This window comes from Hemiscyllium ocellatum, chromosome 7 (assembly GCF_020745735.1).
Source record: "Hemiscyllium ocellatum isolate sHemOce1 chromosome 7, sHemOce1.pat.X.cur, whole genome shotgun sequence".
Classification (NCBI taxonomy): Eukaryota; Metazoa; Chordata; class Chondrichthyes; order Orectolobiformes; family Hemiscylliidae; genus Hemiscyllium; species Hemiscyllium ocellatum.
In genome coordinates, this window is record NC_083407.1 from 60656081 (window position 1) to 60669954 (window position 13874).

General features: G+C 38.9%; 1 protein-coding gene across 1 annotated transcript in view; it reads left to right on the plus strand.

The window, feature by feature from the left end:
• The window catches only part of kalrna (kalirin RhoGEF kinase a), a 744968-nt gene that overhangs the window by 726 nt on the left and 730368 nt on the right, over positions 1 to 13874 (plus strand). The window lies entirely within an intron of this gene.

Below are 13874 nucleotides of genomic sequence, written 5' to 3' on the forward strand. Positions count from 1 at the left end.
GTGTGGCCCCTGGCAGGCCGACTCGCCCACTGTATTCATGCATGTGTACATTGAACAATGAAACTGTTTCAGGAAATCTGATGCTGGAAAAGAAAATCTCGGATGAAGTCTTTGACAACTGACATAAAGATAACCAGCAGTGCCCTTTTATTTACTCTGGCATATTTTTGAAATTGCGGTAATTGATAACATTTTATCACTCTGTAAATGGAAAGGAACACTGATGTTGTCTTGCTGTAATGACACTCCTCGGTTGCCAGGCTAGGGCAGTGCTCGTAGCATTGAAACGAAAGCTCAATGGCGCTTTGTGCCTGCTCGGAAATCAAGATTGCATCGTTTGAATTTTAACCAGTTCATGTTTTGTGTAAAACTAAACGCTGTGCAAATTGTATTGATTTGAAATTCTTAATTCTGAGAACCGTACTTCGAGAATTGATGGATACACTTGCTAGCATTTCAAACAATAAGACAGTACATTTTGACTATAGTTAAATCCATTTCAATAGACAACCTTTATCGTGAATGTGTGCCACCGTTTTTACTGTCCTGGAAGTTGCCATCTAGCTACATCTCGAATACCTATTGCAATGTTAGCTCTCTATGCACGCCAACGGGGTGACTTGTAGGATTTGCTGGTGGAGCTAAGCACCGCCTCCGCTGCTCATTTTTAGATATGCTGCAGCTGTATCGAAAAATTGTCTCAGGTTACAATTTGTAATCAATAAACATGATAGCTAACTTTATGTCCTCAAAGTCTGAGTTCTTCCTCCTTTCAGAAAGAAAGGTTACAGGCAGTTGACAACTGCCTTCTCAAGGACATTTAAGGATGGACAATAAATGCTAGTCTTGCCAGCGACGCTCACACCCTCATGAAAGAACCAAATAACTAGTGATCTAATGACCTTTTCTTTATGTTAATGTTCACAGTACCCGTGGTGAAACATCACGGTATGAACTAATACATCTTTCCCTTTAACAATACCACTGAAACCTGATTATTTTGCAGTCGTAATGATGTGCAATAATCATTGTCTCACATTACATAAAATCACCACATTAACATACACATCAACAGCAGGTACAAAGAGATTGTGATTTTTTTTGGAGTAGAACTCAAGGTTGTGCGATAACTTTACCACGCCCCACCTCCCCCGTCCCCCCACCGCCACCGTGTTTCAAGGATTTAAAATGACACTCCCACGCTGTCATGGATTTTTCTGTCCTTTTAAAAAAAATATCTAATTTTGCATTTGATGTTGTGTTGCAGGTCATCACTTACTAGCATGTCCCTTTTTTTATGATAGGCTAGCGTCAGGTGTGACAACTGCCTGACAGCGAGTGCATTTGATCTTCATCTGTGCTGGCTGGTGGGTTATGGATGTACAACTGTTGCTCCCCAGCATGCCAAAGGTTAAAAATAACAGGCATCATGGAGATGCAGGGCTGCTCTTGTCACGTTCTATTGTTTTAAAAATCTTATTAAGATATGCCAACAAAATACATTGAATGATGACTTTGAAGTTTAAAGCTTCCTGTTAGTGGATAGTTGCCTTTGGAGTTCCATGATTTGTATCCACTTAGGCCATAAACAAACCTGTCTGTCATTTTTGTGATTATAGGCTGTTGAGGAAGTTGACAAGTGCACTCACATTCTCAGCATTGTTAGCTTGATAATCAATGTTACACCCTTAGAGCACTTAGTGATGGCTTGCCATAAATTTGCGGAGAAAAATTGGTTTGTTTCTAATTTTCAGTAGTTATGTGGGTGATAGACACAAATGCGACATATAGTTGAGATATACCTATCTCAGAAACCATGACTGAATACAAATTTAAAACCATGTTCCTGCCTTTTCTCTCTCTCTTTGTTAAATATTGGCAAAAATAGTGGATGAACACTGAGCAACCTTTGGCATATGTAATGTTTCTTCGGAATGACTCTGTTCTCTTATTAAGAGTTCAGATAACACATGCAACATTGCAAAATATTGAATAACTCATGAACTAATAATGTGCTTTCATCAGCACATGGTCATAGCCATACATACTAAATCCTATGTGCCTTTTAAAATGCCAATAGTTACAAATAATAATCAATAATTAAACGTTGTAATTCTTTGACTTTAAGACAGCTTATTAGTCTTTTGATATTTATAATATCACAAAATTCATTTTTATTAACATTATTTTATTTCAAATGTTTTATTCAAAAATTGGGTGAAGTAATCAAAGTTTAAGAAAGGTAACAGTATTTTTTAAATAAAAATCTGTGTTTTCTTGCTCCCATCTATAATGCATTAAAAGTGTTATGTATAGCATATTTTTGAGTAAGCATCACATTTACTTCCTGGCATTCATTACCCATGATGATTAACACATTGCACTTTTGTGTAGTCTCAGCCTCTTTGTGAAACTGCCATGTGACATGTTTGTAACATCTAAAAGGTCTTGTAATTATTGAATAGTTCCTGTAAGTGTCACTTTCCTGTTACAATTTGTTCATAATATGCCTATTGTTAAAAATAAATTGTGTTATTTGCTGATTTATTATTAGAGACACACTGGTTATAAATTAGAAGTTGAGTCACGTACAAGTTCTAGTGTGTAATATGCATTGCCTACAGCTATCACTTTCGACTGATACCTTCAGATTTATGTCACAGCATATGTCAATGTATCAGAATAGCACTTTTTCAAAATACTTTAGTTATTATACTTAATTTTAAATTCAATCAATTTACGTGAAGTACATGATTTTTGTCTTGCTAACTGAATGTTCAAGCTAGGTGGTGCTGTGATCGTCTCTATTTTTAACTCTCAGCACTTCCTGCTATTTAAATTTATTTTCATTAGGACTGCCCCTTCTTTGTTTCTACACAGCGCATTGCCAGTATGCCAGCTGCCTGATTCAATTTTAGGGCATGAAGCTGTACCATTTAGAGTCATAGAGTCATAGAGATGTACAGCATGAAAACAGACCCTTCGGTCCAACCCGTCCATGCCGACCAGATATTCCAACCCAATCTAGTCCCACCTGCCAGCACCCGGCCCATATCCCTCCAGCCCTTCCATCCCCATATACCCATCCAAATGCCTTTTAAATATTGCAATTGTACCAGCCTCCACCACTTCCTCTGGTAGCTCATTCCACACATGTACTATCCTCTGCGTGAAAAAGTTGCCCTGTGGGTCTCTTTAATATCTTTGCCCTCTCACCCTAAAGCTATGCCCTCTAGTTTTGGACTCCCCCACCCCAGGGAAAAGACTTTGTCTGTTTAGCCTATCCATGCCCCTCATAATTTTGTAAACCTCTATAAGGTCACCCCTCAGCCTCCTAGCTCCAGGGAACCAGCCCCAGCCTGTTCAGCCTCTCCCTATAGCTCAAATCCTCCAACCCTGGCAACATCCTTGTAAATCTCTTCTGAGCTCTTCCAAGTTTCACGACATCTTTTCAATAGGAAGGAGATCAGAATTGCACACAATATTCCAACAGTGGCCTAACCAATGTCCTGTACAGCTGTAACATGACTTCCCAACTCCTGTACTCAATACTGTGACCAATAAAGGAAAGCATACCAAACGCCTTCTTCACTATCCTATCTACCTGCGACTCCACTTTCAAGGAGCTATGAACCTGACTCCAAGGTCTCTTTATTCAGCATGTGGATGTACCTACTAGAGAAGGTGCAAAACTTGACCTACTCTTGGGAAGTAAGTCAGGGCAGGTGACTGAGGTGTCAGTGGGGGAGCACTTTGGGGCCAGCGACCATAATTCTATTAGATTTAAAATAATGATGGAAAAGGATAGACTAGATCTAAAAGTTGAAGTTCTAAATTGGGGAAAGGCCAATTTTGATGGTATTAGGCAAGAACGTTCGAAAGCTGATTGGGGGCAGATGTTCTCAGATAAAGGGACGGCTGGAAAATGGGAAACCTTCAGAAATGAGATAACGAGAATCCAGAGGAAGTTAGGGTGAATCCTGTTAGGGTGAAAGGGAAGGCTGGTAGGTATAAGGAATGCTGGATGACTAAAGAAATTGAGGGTTTGGTTAAAAAAAAAGGAAGCATATGTAAGTTATAGACAGGATAGATCGAGTGAATCCTTAGAAGAGTATAAAGGAAGTAGGAATATACTTAAGAGGGAAAGCAGTAGGGCAAAAAGGGGACAAATAGAATTAAAGAGAAACCAAAGCGATTTTACAAATACATTAAGGACAAAAGGCTAACTAGGGAGAGAATAGGGCCCCTCAAAGATCAGCAAGGTGTCCTTTGCGTGGAGCCACAGAAAATGGGGGAGATATTAAATGAGTATTTTGCATCAGTATTTACTATTGAAAAGGATATGGAAGATATAGACTGTACGGAAATAGATGGTGACATCTTGCAAATGTTCATATTATAGAGGAGGAAGTGCTGATGTATTGAAACTGTTAAATGTGGATAAATCCCCAGGACCTGATCAGGTGTACCCTAGAACTCTGTGGGAAGCTGGAGAAGTGATTGCTGGGCCTCTTGCTGAGATATTTGTATCATCGATAGTCACAGGTGAGGTGCCGGAAGACTGGAGGTTGGCTAACGTGGTGCCACTCTTTAAGAAGGATGGTAAGGACAAGCCAGGAATTATAGACCAGTGAGCCTGACATCAGTGATGGGCATTTAGTTGGAGGGAATCCTGAGGGACAGGATGTACATGTATTTGGAAAGGCAAGGACTGATTAGGGATAGTCAACATGGCTTTGTGTGTGGGAAATCATGTCTCACAAACTTGATTGAGTTTTTTGAGGAAGAACAAAGAGGATTGATGAGATTGTAGATGTGATCTATATGGACTTCAGTAAGACGTTCAACAAGGTTGCCCATGGGAGACTGATTAACAAGGTTAGATCTCATGGAATACAGGGAGAACTAGCCATTTGTATACAGAACTGGCTCAAAGGTAGGAGACAGAGAGTGATGGTGGAGGGTTGTTTTTCAGACTGGAGGCCTGTGACCAGTGGAGTGCCACAAGGATCGGTGCTGGGCCCTCTGCTTTTTGTCCTTTACATAAATGATTTGGATGCGAGCATAAGAGGTACAGTTAATAAGTTTGCAGATGACACCAAAATTGGAGATGTAGTGGACAGCGAAGAGGGTTACCTCAGATTACAACAAGATCTTGACCAGATCGGCCATTAGGCTGAAAAGTGGCAAATGGAGTTTAATTCAGATAAATGCGAGGTGCTGCATTTTGGGAAAGCAAATCTTAGCAGGACTTATACACTTAATGGTAAGATCCTAGGGAGTGTTGCTGAACAAAGAGACCTACCACTCCCTGAGAAAAGGATCAGGAAATGATATCACCACAGAAAAATTACATCACCAACCTAAGGAAACCTGAATATGGAAATAGAAAGTGGGCCATGCCACCAGTGCTTCATCTGGAGGCTCACTGGTGATGTTACCTAGTATGGTGATGAAATATCTGAAAAAGAATCTTCCAGCTCAGTGAGCAAACCTACATCAAGATCATTAATGCTGTCTTGATGAAATAAATATTTTCTTCTCATCAAATCTGTCAGCTAACTTTTCTAAAATCACTGATGAGCATCACTGGCCACTCCAAATTATGAGGGCAACTAATAAACAACAACATTGCTACGGATCTGGAGTTATATGTAGGCTTGAACTGATAAGGATGGCAAATTTCTTTCTCTTAAGGGTTTTTAGTGCAAGCATTTACAGTAATCATGGACACTAATACAGAGGTGAGCTTTCAATTCCAGAATGTATTAATTGAAAGTAGTTTCCACCAGATGCCATCGCAGGATATTAACCCACATTCTTCCCAGAGCATTATCTCTGACTCTGATAGCACCACTACCAGCTCCCATGGCTAATACTATGAGATCCAGAGCTATATCGCATATATTTAAAGTATAGATCAACTAGGAGTAAGTGAGGACTGCAGATGCTGGAGACCAGAGTTGAAAAATGTGATGCTGGAAAAACACAGCAGGCCAGGCAACATCCGAGGAGCAGGAGAATCGGTGTTTTGGGCATAAGCCCTTCCTGAAGAAGGGCTGATGCCCGAAACATCGATTCTCCTGCTCCTCGGATGCTGCCTGGCCTGCTGTGTTTTTCCAGCATCACATTTTTCAACATATATTTAAAGTATGTTTTATTTTACACAGGAATGCTTATGGCTTTGCAATATCAAATTTTATGTCATTTTACACCGCTGTCTTCTTCAGTCTTTTCGGTTAACAGTGGCATAACTTTTCACATATTACCAACCTTTAGACCAATATTATGACAGCCTTCCTTTTTAATTTTTGAACTATGATGAAATAGGAAAACTGGCCCCAACAAGTTGTTATAAAACATCTGAGGAAGATGGTGCAACTGCTATTGAGGTAAGAAAAGTGAGTGGTATGACAGATGAATGATTGGTTCCAGGATGCAAGATGAACTCTTGCTCCTTGAGTTTTTCTAAATGGATTGAATTATCAGTCTGTGTTAGGTAATACAAGCAAGATTAACTAGTAACTGACAAAGCAATTAAATAGTTTTTGAAGATTAATCAAATTCAATTACTTTCTCTTTCTCTGGATTTTGAGCTTATTGAAATCAGGTATTCACTAGTTTGGAAGTGCTTGATAAGCAGCTTGGCTACTTTAATTGACTTGCAGTTTGGTTATCAATTGAACTAAAAAAATCTTTGATTTGTTAGACTCTTCTTTGAGGGCCCAAGGCATTATGGTTAATTAATTCACTACTCATCGTCAATTGTGAGGTCTGTGTTCAGTATAGATGTCCAGTATTAAGTCATTTCTGGTGCTTGTGAATGATGTGGAATAGTTTTCATTTTTTCCTCAATGAAAGGAGAAAAATATGAGAATTGTTGCCTGGTACTGTTCTAAATATTTCTGGCTCAAATATAGAATTTACCCATCAGAAGTTATTGTAGTTGAATGTGGTGCCGTGCAATTAAGAATATTGCACTGTTATGTTTAAAATGACAATATTTTACAGCAATATTTTATAATAATTGGTGATGTGTGCTTTATTAGTCTGTGTAGGTTATGAACCTGATCCTTTAAATACATGGAACATATGACTTAGGATATGAACAGGATTAGACCATTCATCCCTTGAAGTCTCCTGCCATTCAATGAGATCATGGCTGATCAGATTATAATCACACATCAATGTTCTGTCCGATTCCCATAACCCTTTTCCAATACTCTACATGAGTTAGCTGCTGTCACACACTGGGGTTGTGTGCGTCGAGTCTCAACACAAGATGGTGCATTGTGCCAGAAGCAGCTACTAATGCAGAATGTATTCCCCAAAGAGTAATCAGCTTCTGTAGCACTGCATCCTGTAGGCCTAGTTTGTCCCTCAGTATTAGAGGATGTACCCTGGGGCATGGGGTGGAAGGAGGTGCTACCAAGGCATGGACTTGTGTTCACCTCTAATCTGAGATGGACAGACCTAAACATTTTAACATTGGATTTGAAACTATTGACTCTGCTGATATGTTCAAGAATTGTTAGAACATGTACCATGGAATGTTATGAACTGCCAGACTCATTTATTGAATTACTGAGTCTGCTCCAGAGCAATGACCTTGCTCCAATCTTTCATAGCTGGCATGCATTCAGAGAGCCATCATGTTCTAAGGGAGTAACCCCTCTCCATCAAAAAGGATAGTTGTTAATTGGTTCTTAGATAGCTGACAAACACTCCCTCATTAGCTAGACAGTGTGTGCAAGATAATCTGCACAATTTTACTCCATTCTCAATAATCATACATGATTTGTGCAATCTTGTTTAAGCATTCAAAATGGGTCCTATTATGTTATGGGGACAGGACTATAAAGTTAATATTACAGATCCCTTGGAACTGTTTGGACACATCTTAATTTTATTGCCTGTTATCAATAGATTGGTGGTGAATCAAGCTGGATAGCAATTGTTCAGCTGATATTGGGGGTCATTCTTGTAAACAATAGAACATTGCAGAAAATGAATTTTGAGGTGTCAGTTATGTAAAGAATTAATTAGCCGAGTAAAAAGCGGTTTCAAAATTATTTCACCTATGGTGAGCCAACTCCATCAGCTGCTGACAAAGAACTGGAAATAAAGGTTTCTTCTAACAATCAAGGGAGTTGTTTTTTTGTCTTGGGAACACTGTGTATTAGAAATGCTCTTTAAAGCACATTTGCTATTTTCCTAGATGTTTCATTTTTATTCTCATTCAGTTTTTACCCTTCCTTTAATTTTGTAAGGCCTGTTTCATGTCAAAATTAATATTTGTCTTGAGGTCAGTCCAATCTGATAGCCTAATACACATAGCATGTTCACCTGAATTTCCCATTAAATTTTTAATATTTTACAACAAAACTCATAAAACTACCAACTTTACATGCAAACAAAGTAGTTCAGTGGCAGATTCCCCATGGTAAATGTTATTGTAGGTAGGGGAGCACTTAATCAGGCAATGGAATTGGAGACGGGGATCCCATCGCACTCCTGCATCCGTCCTGATTAAGCTTGTGGGCGAAAACTCGTACATGACATTGCTGCTCCACTGCCAATTAAGGTTCTCACACAGGCCATTAATAATTATTTAAGAGCTTGATCCAGCCATCACTGGTGTTAACTCAGCAGTGGAAGAGTGTCTCATCATTCGAGGAGCACCATAAGGAAACTCATGTCAGGTTGCAAGTGGTCCCCACTTAAGGTATAGTGATTGTTCAAAGCACTTAGCATCAAGAAAGGGGTCTTGCTGAGAACCATGCCTCTGCTCTTGCTGCAAGGTCCACCCTGAGACACTCTTCCTGCGACCTCTTACCTTTGACCTCGTGGGTGTGGCACTGACAGCCATCACCATCTTCCCACCGGTGTTGCCATACAGTAGAGCTGTCGGCCTTTGATATGTTGGCATCTCTCAGTGAGTAAGACCTCCTCGTCTGGGCTACGCCTTGATATCAGGGAAGGCTTTTGCTGCCCAGGTGTCTAAATAGTTACGTAACTCAGCAGGTCTTCCCCATGATGAGGGATTGCCACAAGCTTTCTAGCTGACCAGTGAGATCCCCCATTACCCCTCACAATGTGGTCCAGTGCTTCAAACATTTTTGTTCAATTTACATTCATAATATTTTTAACTACTTTGCATAACATAAAATTTGACAGCTACATTGATAAATTGTAGATTAAAGGTTAACAGACAGTTAAAAAAGGGCAAATGAATAGGACATGTGTGTGTTTAAAGATTTTTATTGAAGCCACTAAGTTTGAATACTGACCTTTCAGCTATTTATTGCCACAATTTGAATTCTCTATACTAGTTAGACAACATCAGTCTGTAAAGACAGATCACTCAAAAAAGGTATTTGGGTTCATTTACTACCTCACTTTTATCTCTGTAAGATAACACTATTTGACAGGTGTGGCTGCCATTTGTAGATAAATGCTATACCAAAACAGTAGTATTTTCACAGCTGCTGTAACCTTGAATTCCTGAGGAAAGCCAGTGAAGCTATCGTATGTGCTCCAATGCTGATAATCATAAGGAAGTACAAATCAGTAACTAGACATGTTCTATATCAATTATATAATTTGTCCTGTAATTTTAATTGTCCATTGTTGAATAGTCTGTTCGTGTTCTGGCTCAAAAATGTAGAATAAGCATTTGAGAAATTTACCAGACCATTATCAGTTTTTACTGGTCATTGATTTTTTAAAGAAAGGTCAAACTAAAAACCATGAAAAAAATTGCAAGAATAAATACATTTTTGTGTGCCTTCTGGGCATACCAGGACCCAGCTATTGTTAGTTAGAACAGACAGTTTTGTACACAAACTTAGAAATGTTATGTCCTTTGAATTTTTCTGTGCACGCGTTTGACCATCTAGTATATCTAATAATAATCATCTAATATAAATCTTTTGTATTTATTTTTGCAAGTGCATTGATTGATGGTGGTTCTATGCAGAGTGCAACAAGACATACAAACACAGAAATATTGTTCAAATTTCTGAGTTTTGCAACAATGGAGTTCTGCTAGTTCAATTAATAGGGCTGCCATAATCCATTAGAAAACAAATTTTGGTGGAGACACTGCAATAGTAATGTACAGTGGAGATATATGAGCCATTTTACACCTTTTGAAGTTGAAGATCTTTGGGGCAGCACGGTGGCTCAGCAGTTAGCATTGCTGCCTCAAGCACCAGGGTCCTAGGTTTGATTCCAACCTTGGGTGACTGCCTGTGTGGAGTTTGCACATTCTCCCTTTGTCTGTGTGGGTTTCCTCCCACAGTCCAAAGATGTGCAGGTCATGTGAATTGGCCATGCTAAATTGCCCATAGTGTTAGCTGCATTAGTCAGAGGGAAATGGGTCTGGGTGGGTTACTCTGCGGAGGATCGGTGTGGACTTGTTGGGCTGAAGGGCCTGTTTCCACACTGTAGGGAATCTAATCTAATCTTTAAGTTGATTCACAAGTGCTATGCCAAAGAAGGCTGGGATAAGAATCAGATTCTACTTAAAACTTAGGTGCAAATTGCATTGAAGAATAAAAATCAAAATCAAAATCTGCATTGTCACTTTCGACAAGCAGAGAAAAGGCTTACCGATATCAGCATAACAAACATCTACTTCTCACCCTTCATCATATTTCTTATCAAGGATGACATGAACCAACATATCCTCCACAATTACTATTGCACACAAACTTTCATTATGTCAAATTTACTTGTACACTTTTGTCACAGACAGCGATAGTAGAAGGAATGCAACTAGCAATTGCTCAAGCTTGCAACTCAAAATTCATCCCTGCAGTTCAGAAATTTCTTCAGTGTCAGGATCCAGGGATGTAGACATTAGTCTAGGTCTCCCTAACCCCTAACCCCTGCATTATTTCTTTTTTGGAAGCCTGAAATCAAAGTTGATTATTTTAATAATAATATTGTGGTAGCTTCCAGGATGATAGTCAATGTTGTACATAATATTTCCATGGCCAGTTCATTTGATGAGTGTAAGTTGTTTCTCTGAACACTGGCTGCAGGATTATTGTGTGAGACAATAATGTATTTTTTTTACACTTTGTACAAGAAGTATGCCTAGACCACTCCAATCTATGCAAATACTACCTAATATTTCCTTTGCAAGTGACAGTGGTTAAGGTGTAGCTTCTTGTAAACAAGTGTTTATTATTTGTTTTATATGGATAGTCATTGCAGAATGTCAAACGTGGCACACATCTGGCTTCATATTGTGATAACCATCTGTTCTTCAAAAAGAGCCATCCCTAATACTGATATGATCTATAGTTAAAAATGTGTTGCTGGTCAAAGCACAGCAGGCCAGGCAGCATCTCAGGAATAGAGAATTCGACGTTTCAAGCATAAGCCCTTCATCAGGAATGATCTATAGTTAACCTACAGTTATTTTGTGGTGGATGTTTTGAAATAGAGATGGTGAAGGTAGATTTCTGTATATGTTAATGTTAGAAGTTGGGTCATGATTTTATCTGGAAAGCTACAGATACCAATGCAACTCTATTTAGCTGTCCCTCAAGAATGATTCATCCAATATATTTACAAGCTAACAAGCATGGATTCCATTTTGTATGCCATTTAAATGCCAGCAATTACCACATATTGCAAAGCAATACAAATCCATGGTTGAATCAAGTCTCAATGGAACATGTCTAGAGGACAACATGCAGGAAAAATTACCAAGAGACGTAGGCTTGCTGAATATTGCTATACGACATCACTAAGAAGCCTGCTGGAACAAGACACTACACACAACTGGATGAGCAAAATGCCTTGATCAATACTCTGAATCTCTTGCAAGGTAATTGATTTACATAGTTATTCAACTTCAGTTAGAAGGTACAACTTGATCGCATTATTCAAACCTTTGACTTCAATAATCATCTGTTTGGAAACTGAATGCACCCATATTTGAAAAAAAAGAATTGTCAGCTCAATATACTCAAAAGTAAAGTACTGCAGATGCTGGAAACCTGAATTAGAAACAAAATTGCAAGAGAAACTCAGCAAATCTAGTAGCATCTGTGGAGAGAGAATTAGAGTTAATGTTTCAAGTCCAATAAAGAAGAGTCATATTGGACTCAAACATCAATTAACATGCACTCTTACCTTTGCATTCTTCCCTGTTGCCGCATAATAGAAGTTGTGCTCCCACCACCATATTCATGTAATTGGGTTACAGCCAACACACGTTTTAAAAGTTCATGCTTTAGAAACAGTGTTCCCAATCCATCAATTGTATTACAGTGAATTCATAATAATGAAATGTACGCTGTAGCAAAATGCCCTTTAGCCCATCGCGGAATTCCTGATGAAGGGCTTATGCCCGAAACGTCGAATTTCCTGTTCCTTGGATGCTATCTACATGAGCCCCACTTCCCTGCACTAGGCCCATAGCCTTAAATGCTATGATGCTTCAAGTGCACATCCAAGTACTTTTTAAATATTCTGAGGTTTTCTGCCTCAGCCATCCTTGCAGGCTAGAACCCCACCACCCTCTGGGTTTAAAAGATTTTCCTCAAATTCCCTCTAAAACTGCTGACTTTCACTTTAAAGTTATTCTCTCTTGTCATTGAATCTGCAACTAAGAGAAACAGGTGTCATCCTGTTTATGCCCCCCTATAAACTTTTATTCTTCATCAGGCCCCCTGTCAACCTTCTCTGCTCCAAAGAAAACAAACCAAGCATAGCTAGCCTCTCTTCATAGCTATCCCAGGCAACATATTAGTGAATCTCCTTTGCATCCCCTCCAGTGCAATCATATCCTTCCTTACATGTGGTGACCAGAATTACACACGGTTATTCTGCTGAAGCTTAACCAAAGTTCTGTACACCTCCAACATGACCTCCCTGCTCTTATAATCTATGCCACAATTGATAAAAGCTAGAGTCCCGTATGTTGTCTTAACTGTTCCATTAACCTGTCCTTTCTCCTTTAGAGATCTGTGGACAAGCACCTCAAGATCTTTCTGCTCCTCTGAGCTTCCCAGTATCTTGCCATTCATTTAGTACTTCCTTGTCTTGTACCTTCTTAAAGAAGTGTATCATTTCATATTTATCAGTGTTAAGTTCCATCCACCACTAATCTGCCCATCTCCTGTAACCTAAGACTTTCCCCTGCACTGTCAGCCACCTGGCCAACCTTTGTGTCATCTGCAAACTTACTTATTGTCCACCTGAGTTTCTTATCTATATCATTCATGAATATCAAAAACAATAAGTGACTAAGATCCCTGTGGTATGCCACTGCACATCAGGCTCCAGTCACACAAACAGCTTTCTACCCATCACCCACAATTCATTTCTTGGTGTAAGTCCATAATAAATCAAGTCAAACATTAAATATTCAAGCAATGCAGCAAATTTTTTTTGAAATATTCTATAATAATTAAAATAGTCTATGGATAAAATTAATTGAATGAATTATAGAATTGGTTTAATAAATAGCTCTCAGTCAGAGGATAGATTTTTCTCTTCAGAAAGTGCCAGGAATGAATTTACTTGGTTGTCAAGATATTGGTTTCACTGATCTGTTGAAAGCATTATTGTGTATGTTCTAGCTTAGTCAAGTCGAACTATCTCCAGACTTGTCAATAGCAGTGCTGACAGTATTTGCTAATGAATATATTTAATACTTAGGCTGAACAAATTTGATCTTACTAATTGAAATTAACAGTACAAAGTATGTGGTCCTACACTAAAGTAAAATTAAACATCTATTGTTTTGATTTAACCCTGTGTAACATGCCATTTGAATACACAGATGAGTCAAATGTCATGAAGCAGGAATTCTTTATTCCACTGGCATCAGGCCAATAGAAACATGAAGAGAA